This window comes from Triticum urartu, chromosome 7 (genome assembly GCF_003073215.2).
Source record: "Triticum urartu cultivar G1812 chromosome 7, Tu2.1, whole genome shotgun sequence".
NCBI classification, from domain to species: domain Eukaryota; kingdom Viridiplantae; phylum Streptophyta; class Magnoliopsida; order Poales; family Poaceae; genus Triticum; species Triticum urartu.
The window spans coordinates 510,084,058-510,092,476 of NC_053028.1; positions in this window are offsets into that span (position 1 = coordinate 510,084,058).

An 8,419-nucleotide genomic window follows, 5' to 3' on the forward strand; every position below is an offset into this window, starting at 1 on the left:
CACTCCGCCTTTGGGATAAGGAGCTTGAAGCCGTAGGCTGACCCGCTTGAAGTTTTGAGATCGGATGTGTCATGTTAAATCACAATAGAAGCACAATTTTTTTCTAAGACCAATTTTTGGATTGGCACCGAACACTTGATCTAGTTCGGACGTCAAGTTTTTACTGAAGTTTTTTGGTTTTCCAAGCCTATGGCACTTTTAAACATTTGTGTGTTTCCAGCATAAGTCTCGTAGTGCAACGCCGGACACCTTTAGAGGTTTGGCAAAAAAAATCGTATATTGCTATATATGCATCGGTTCCAAATTGTGTCTTCGGTCAATAGTTGGGTTGCCCGGCTCCTGTGCTTGCCTCCTATGTTCCACTTTGTTTGGCTAGGTGCGCAAAGGGAGAACCACTGCGATTGTGCTTCCAGCTAGCATGGTTAAGCGCGTCAGTGGAGAAAGCCGAAAACTGACTGTCACAATAAGCGTAAACTGGTCAGCGATCCGATGACTATATTAAACTATAAGATCGATAGAGGTCACCCCGTGTTAAATGACGGCGTTCATAACATTGGCGAAGTGTTTACGGCTTGACCTCGACTGTCGCCGAACACTAATCGGGGGCTAGTTACTGGCCTCCCAACTTAAAGCTCCTATGACTAAGTTAAAGTTATAAAGCCTGCATATCTGATTGCCTCGTTTCCGCTAACACAACCGCCTTCGGGCACTGAGATGTCGGCTAAGGGTTGTCTTCTTATTGCGGAAACACCCTGCGTAGTATCTACAAAGGGGTAGAAGCCGACGAGGGGCCACTTTCAACTGATAAACGATCGCAATGGAGTCAAAATAAACATATCATCGGCATTTGTATTTAATATACAAGGGCTGCCTTCCGTAATCATCGTTATAAAGCCATACTTATGCATCAATTTGACTTAAGATTTTGGCCAAGCTAGGTTGCCTAGCTCCTTTGCTTACCCCTACGTTCCCGATTGTTCGGCTAGGCGGTAAAGCGAGCGCCTCTGTGATTGTTACTACCGGGTCATCCGGGTTAGTACCTCAGACTGTGTGAAGCCGAAAGCTAGCCATCTTAAAGGATATAATTGGTCGGCAACGACGGAAGTGAAAATTTGGGTTCGCTAAAGACCACATAGTTCAGGAACTTTCCCCAAACTAAATCCTCAATATTTTGCTCCCACATTGATCGGTGCTGAGGTTTCATGATCATGCTTAGCATCACAAACCAAAGAAAGGAACCTATAGCGGGACTATTTTCTTTGGAAGATGTTTCTTACATTAAAAAGTAATATAACATATCTCTCCGCATACCTTTGTTTATAAAACCATATGACCGGATTGCCTTGTTTGCTGTAAATCTTTGCCCTCATAGAGGCTTTACAAACTAGGACAAACACTCCTCGGTTGCTGGCCGAGGAGGTTGAAGCCGATGGTCCATCAACAAAGTTTTGTACAATGCGGATCCAAGCATTAAAGATGTAAAATACTTGGATACATAGAATCATTACACATAATTTGTGATTTTACTCTGGATATCGATCCTTAATTCAGCCACCCGTGCCAGCATTAAGGCTCGGGGGCTACTGGGCGGGCTTATCATTTACTAATACTAAAGGGACACATCGATCCCCTGATCCAGTGTTGCCACTCGACCAGTGTCTCAGGGGCTACTGCATTGCCTATTCAATGCAGAAAATTTTAAGTGCAATACAGTTTCCAAGGAGATTATGATCCTCAGGTTGGTCGGCCGCACCCAACCTGAGTCTCGAGGACTAAGCACGCCGCTTTTTGTGTCCCGAAGTATTCTACCAAGCTAGGACTTGATCCTCAGGCCGATTTTCCGAATCAACCTGAGTCTCAGGGGCTACGAGGATCAGCGGTCTTATGTCATCCTTCAGGTGCATCTCGGGTTTTAGACCGACACACACCTTGAGGGCTACTGGTTATACATATTTACAGCAAATAAATTCACATGCATTGGAAATAAAATCCGCAAACAATCAGCCCATGACTGAGGTGCTGGACCACCTCAAAAGCATTTCGGGATATAGCTCGGATGCAAGTGGTTGGCTCCATAGAAGGCATTTCCGGCATTAAGCTCGACTAAACTCCTTTAACTTTTTTGAACCAAGGTGATCTATGACACCTCGGATATAGTCCGGCGTTGGAGCTTGGACATAGTAGGACGTTAGAGCTCGGATATAGTATGGCGTTGGAGCTCGGATACATTCTGGCGTTGGAGCTCTGAAGCGGTCCAGCGTTGGTGCTTGGCTGCAAAAGATACCTCGGAAGCAGTCCGGCGTTGGAGCTCGGATGCAACAGGACACCGCCGCACGGGCAACACTTCAAACCCGAGGTGTGGCATAAAAATAACAAGTCATTGATAAAGGTCGAAGACTTAAAGGGCTCCTCGGATACCCGACATGTAAACTCTTCGGATTCACTTCAGCAATCCTCAAGATTAAAGATGAGAAGATTTGTTGAACCAGTTTTCAAGACCGACGACCGAAGATGAAGAAAAGTTCGGAAGAATCGAGGAGCCTCCCCAACTTGAAAACCGGTTCAGGGGGTTACTAACGGTGTCCTGGACTAGGGGGTACTCACCACGTCGTCTCCCGACCAGCGGGGTCGGGCCGAGGACCCCCATGGCGGTTCACTCATGGTCCACTTCGGGCAGCCCATGCCGCACACGAGGAAGATTCCACAAGACTTGATGATCAAGACAAGGACTCCTCTCCACCAACGTATTCGACTAGGACTCTTGTTATCCTAGGCCTCCAGTTCATTATATAAGCCGAGGCCAGGCTAGATGCTAGATTATTATGACATTATTCATCATACCCTCAGGTTTTAGACCACAACATATGATCTCGAGGTAGATCAACTCTATACTTGATACTCCATCAATATAAACAGGAGCAGGATGTAGGGTTTTACCTCCATCAAGAGGGCCCGAAGCAAGGTAAAACATCGTCTCCTTCGTTCCTGTTACCATCAATCCAAGAATCCACAGCTCGGGACCCCCTACCCCGAGATCTGCCGGTTTTGACACCGACACCAGGCGAGGCCCGACCCCGGCAAGGCGGAGTCTGAGCAGATAAGCAAGGTAGGACAGAAGAAGAAGATGGTACAGCACCCAGTCTATTTTTACAGTTCCCTCTTGCAGGGGGCTAGGTCAAGATATTCTGGTATGCAGAAGCTACTTTTCAGCCTCCTCATGGCCTCGAGGAAGCTGCGCCACTATTTTCAAGCAAATGAGATCACCGTCGTCACGCGCCTCCGTTGCAATGAATCTTGCACAACCTAGATGCGACAGGGAGGATTGTGGAGTGGGCGTTGGAGTTGTCAAGCTTTGGCCTCAAGTTTGAAGGTACTTCAACAATCAAGAGCCGAGCCCTGGCGGAGTTCATAGCAGAATGGACCACAACGCCCGACGAGGAGATTCAAGAGACCACCCTCCCCGGCAAGGAGACGAGCAGTGAGTGGATTATGTACTTTGATGGAGCTTTCTCACTCCGGGGTGCTGGTGCCGGCATATTGCTCATTGCGCCCACCGGAGAGTGCCTCAAGTACGTAATCCAGATGCACTTTCCCTGGGAAGAATCAATGAACAACACGGTGGAGTACGAGGGGTTGTTGGCCGGTCTTAGGATCGTGGCAGACCTTGGAATCAGAAAGCTCATCGTCAGAGGTGATTCGCAACTCGTCGTCAAGCAACTAAACAAGGACTACAAGATCCCGTTGATGGAGGCCTATGTGGATGAAGTGAGGAAGTTGGAAGAGCGCTTTGACGGATTGCAAGCAGAGCATGTTCCCCGAGTGGAGAACAACATTGCTGGCGACCTATCAAAGCGTGCTGCCCTCAAGTTGCCTGTGAAACCAGGTACCTTCGTGCTTCAGCTAACTCACCCATCCGTTGAACCATCAGCAGGACAGAACAAACGAAGGAAGGCAGGCCCCGACAAGTGCTTTCCTGCTGAGCTCCCAGGAGCCGTCGGCAAGGAAGTTGCTGGGAGTCCCAAGCTTGTCGGAGGGCAGCATCCCTCGGCAGGACCTCGCGCCCTGGCCATAGAAGCAGCCGCCCGTACGGCCGAAGATGAGCCTTTAGTCCTTGCCGTCAAGCCCCAGGCTTCGGCATGGGCGCAGCCCACCGTCCGTTTCCTCCAAACAGGAGAGCTTCCCGAGGAGCAGGAAGAAGCAGAGAAAGTAGCCCGCCGGTCCAGCATGTACCAGTTTGTGGATGATGCCCTCTATAGGAGAAGACCGGGTGGTGTGAAATTGAAGTGCATTCCTCAAGAGGACGGACTGAGGCTGTTGGCAGAGATACATGGAGGCATGTGTGGCTCCCACATAGGGTCGAGGGCTCTTGCCGGCAAAGCATTCCGGCAAGGTTTCTTCTGGCCCACCGCCCTCCAGGACACAACTGCACTTGTAACCAAGTGTGAAGCGTGCCAGTTCCATTCAAAGAAGCTTCATCAACCCGCCCAAGCTCTTTAGACAATCCCTCTTTCCTGGCGTTTTTCGGTGTGGGGGCTCGACATACTGGGCCCCTTTCCCCGAGCTACCGGGGGCTTTGAGTACTTGTACATCGCGATCGACAAGTTCACAAAGTAGCCAGAAGTGGAGCCAGTGAGAAAGGTGACAGCATAGTCAGCCGTCAAGTTCTTCAAGGGACTAGTCTGCCATTTCGGTGTGCCAAACAGAGTCATCACCGACAACGGCACGCAGTTCATGAGCCGCATGCACCTTCATGCAGTACATTCAAGACCTTGACAGCAAGGTTTGTTTTGCTTCTGTTGCCCATCCCAGAAGTAACGGCCAGACTGAAAGGGCAAATGCAGAAGTGCTGCGAGGCCTCAAGACCAGGACTTTTGAAAAGCTACACAAGTGCGGAAGGCGCTGGATTGATGAGTTGCCAATGGTTCTTTGGTCAATCAGGACGACACCAAATCGAGACACTAGCTAGACACCCTTTGCCCTGGTATACGGGGCAGAAGCAGTTCTCCCCACTGAACTCATATACGAGTCACCTCGAGTGCTCGCTTATGATGAGCTTGAGCAAGAGCAGTTGCACCAAGATGATGCGACGCTCCTTGAGGAAGATCGTCTTCGGGCTGCTGTGCGAGCCGCTCGCTACCAGCAAGCCTTGCGCCACTATCATAGCCCCAAGGTTCATGCCCGAAGCCTTCAAGAAGGCGACCTTGTTCTTCGGCGGATCCAATCCCCCAAGAATCCAAACAAGTTGACGCCGAAGTGGGAAGGCCCTTGTCAGGTAATACGAGTCACCAGGCCTGGCGCAGTCCGCCTGGATACCGAAGATGGCATTCCGGTGAGCAACTCCTGGAATATCAAACATCTTCGCAAGTTTTACCCCTAAGGCGCGGTTGTCGGGAGCCCCGGCAACCCCTGTTTCATACTAGCCTTGCCGCTAAAGCATATAACCCTATGTACGGAGCCAGGCGCAGACCCTATGGGCAATCAGGGAAGAGGAATCCCTTAGTATGTATAGTTTCCTATTGATTTCCATGTTTGTGTATATACGTATATGCATGCTTGTCCAGGGTACTGTACTGCTTTTGATTCCAGTAAATGTTAGCGAACCGCCGAGATTCCGTGCTTTTGTCCTCACATATTTCCAGTCACGGCAAAGACGCGCGATCCCGCCAAGGACCCGGCTCCGGCAAGAAGTTGAGAAGACCGCCCGGCACGGCGATCCCTGGCAAACCAAATAGATAAAGTTTACCTCTTGCCCATTCATATTCTTAACCTATGACTTGTGCATTAGAAAACCTCGCCACTCATCTTTAAGGACTCGGGGGCTCCCATTTCTGACTCGACCGCTGCTTCGGTCAGAATGGTCGTGGTGCCCCTTGTCAAAAAGAGGTGAACGGGGGGCTGGGCCCTTTGTCTATAACCTGGCAGATGTGATTCTCCGGCAGGCGCAAGGGGCGCCGGCAAGGTGGCTTGCCGGAAGGACTCGTTTATTTACACTAAGACGGCATTTCACCTCCGCGCGAACATACGCGTGCACGAGTTACCGGCAGGACTAGACTTTTTCATTAATATGCTGATGCAAGTGCAAGGGTTACATGATACAAGCATGGGCTCGAGATATTACATTATATAGAAATTAAGATTTGGCAAGTGCCTACAATTTAAGGAAAAAGATAGGTTCCCCGTGATCTCCGTTCTTGCCCCTTTCCTCCCAGGTGCGGCAGGTGAAGGCAAAAAGAGAATGGCGGGGAGCGCGCCAATGGAGAGCTTGACGAGGAAGACCCTCGGCAGGGCGCGGGGCCGAGCGAGGAGGGGCGACACGGTCAGTCGGAGTCGGATTCGATGTCCTCCTGCTGGATGCCCTCGTCGTCATTGTCGCTTCCCTCCTCGTCACTCCCGCTCGAGGAGGAGGGTTCGCCATCAGAGGAGCTCTCCGCACAACACCTCAAGCGAGTTCCCATGAGCCCGAAGACCTTGACGGAGAGCAGGCCATCCTCCATCAAATTAAATTGGAGGACAAGCCCCTCCGACAGGCTATGAGCGCGGGCGAAGGCCTTCCATCCACGGCAAAGATACATAACGTGAGGGGCTGGGAAGTCGATGTCAACCTACATGTTGCCGTTCCCACCGCCCCTCATGTGCAGCCTCAGAGCCTGAGGCAGGTCAAGCTCCATCTCCTGAGCAAACGGAGTGGGGAGATGAAGACGACCGCGCACTGGCCCACCTATCCTGACGTAAAACTCGTGGGGCTGATCTCCGATATGGCCCTCCATTGGAGGAGGGGCCGCAGGCGGAGGCGAAGCCGATAGGTCGCCCCGTCCTCCTCCGCAAGCACCACGGCGGCCTCGGCCTCGCCCCCTCCCTCTTCCTCTTGCGGCTGGCTCCACCGCCATGAGCTCTTGGGAAGGAAGGGCACGCTGTCGAGCAGAGGCCCTCGTCGCCACCATCGGAGCACCAGCACGCTCTCTCGCCATGATGAAGGGAAGAAAGGAGTCGAGGTGGAGGAGATGAGCGCTGAAGGATCGAAGGACGCCATCCCCTCCCTTTCCTCTTATAAAGGGGTGGGGCCGAGGCTCGGCCGCCCCGCTCGACCACTTCGGCCGCCAAGGGGCGTAGGGACTCGGGACCGACCCGCTGCTCCAATCAGCGACGACCCAGTTTCTCGCCTCCACATCATGGCCTGTGCCCTCCGCATGTAGGACACGTGGCAGGCAAACTGGAATCAAGAGGGTGACTGAAGTGACCGCATTCCACCCCATGATCATGGGGCGCGGGCACCTTGAAGGCCGCGACCCGAGTCCACCTAGTAAATGAGCGGCGCCCCTGCGTTTTCCTCCCCTTTATGGGGAAGGCTTGGGCCGCCTCCTTACCATTTACTGTGATGTGACGCATGAGGGCAGCAACCGCCCCATGCATGACCCCCACGTCGCGCGTTCAACGCGGGTCGTGGGGATGTGTGACGGGCGAGGGAGTTACAGCAGTGAAACTCGGCCCCGCATGCCCGTGCACCGTTTTGGGTCTAGCCCAACAACACGTCGCGCTTATGTATGGCCCAGGCCCGGGGGCTCCTGTCGGTGCACAAAAGGAGGGGTCCTATTTTGTGCCCCTTTACTTGTGCACACGCAGTTGGAGCCGCGCATGTGGCCACACCTAGTGGGGCAGAGGAAGGAAGCAACACCACGAGACAACCAGAACAACGCCAAGCCAGAGACACGAAGAGCAGAGGGGCGAGGTGGACTCCCCCAGCAAGGCCCTTGCCGGGGCGGCCTCCGCAGCCCCGGCAAGAACCTTGTTGGGGCAACTTTCCAAACACCAGTAGAGCCGCCACCTTTGAGCCCAAAATTTCCAACACCATCAACCACTTTGGAACCGAGGCTCGGGAGGCACCTCCACGGTGGCATGCAGATCTTTGTGGAGACCAGAAGACAACGATCCTCGGCAAGATCCTTGCCAAGGATACGCACGACACCCCCGGAAAGACCGTTGCCGGGGACGACCAAGATGTCGTGGCAAGACCCTTGCCGGGGCCCCGACAAGACTCTTGCCAAAAACATCCGCAGGGCCGCGCCAGGCCCATGTCTGCCAAGACTCCACCGCCGTTCCCACGCAGCTGCGAGCCCACCAGCTGGGCAGGCGCCTGCATGGCGACGTGCGGCCTCTAGGCCGACTCGATAAGCACCTGCGTGGTGGCATGCAGATCTTCATGAAGATTCCGGCACCGCACCAACTCAGCAACCAGCCAATGTGGCACTACACGCCTCGTCAGTTCGGACGCGCGTCAAGGCCAGGCCAGGCGGCGACAGCTGGGGCGAGCTTCCTTGTTGTCCCCGATAAAGCAAGAAGGGCACGTCGGCAGCGCATTAAATGCGTTTTTCCTACGGTGCCAAAAGATAGACTCGATTATTGTATACCTTTCCACCTCCTG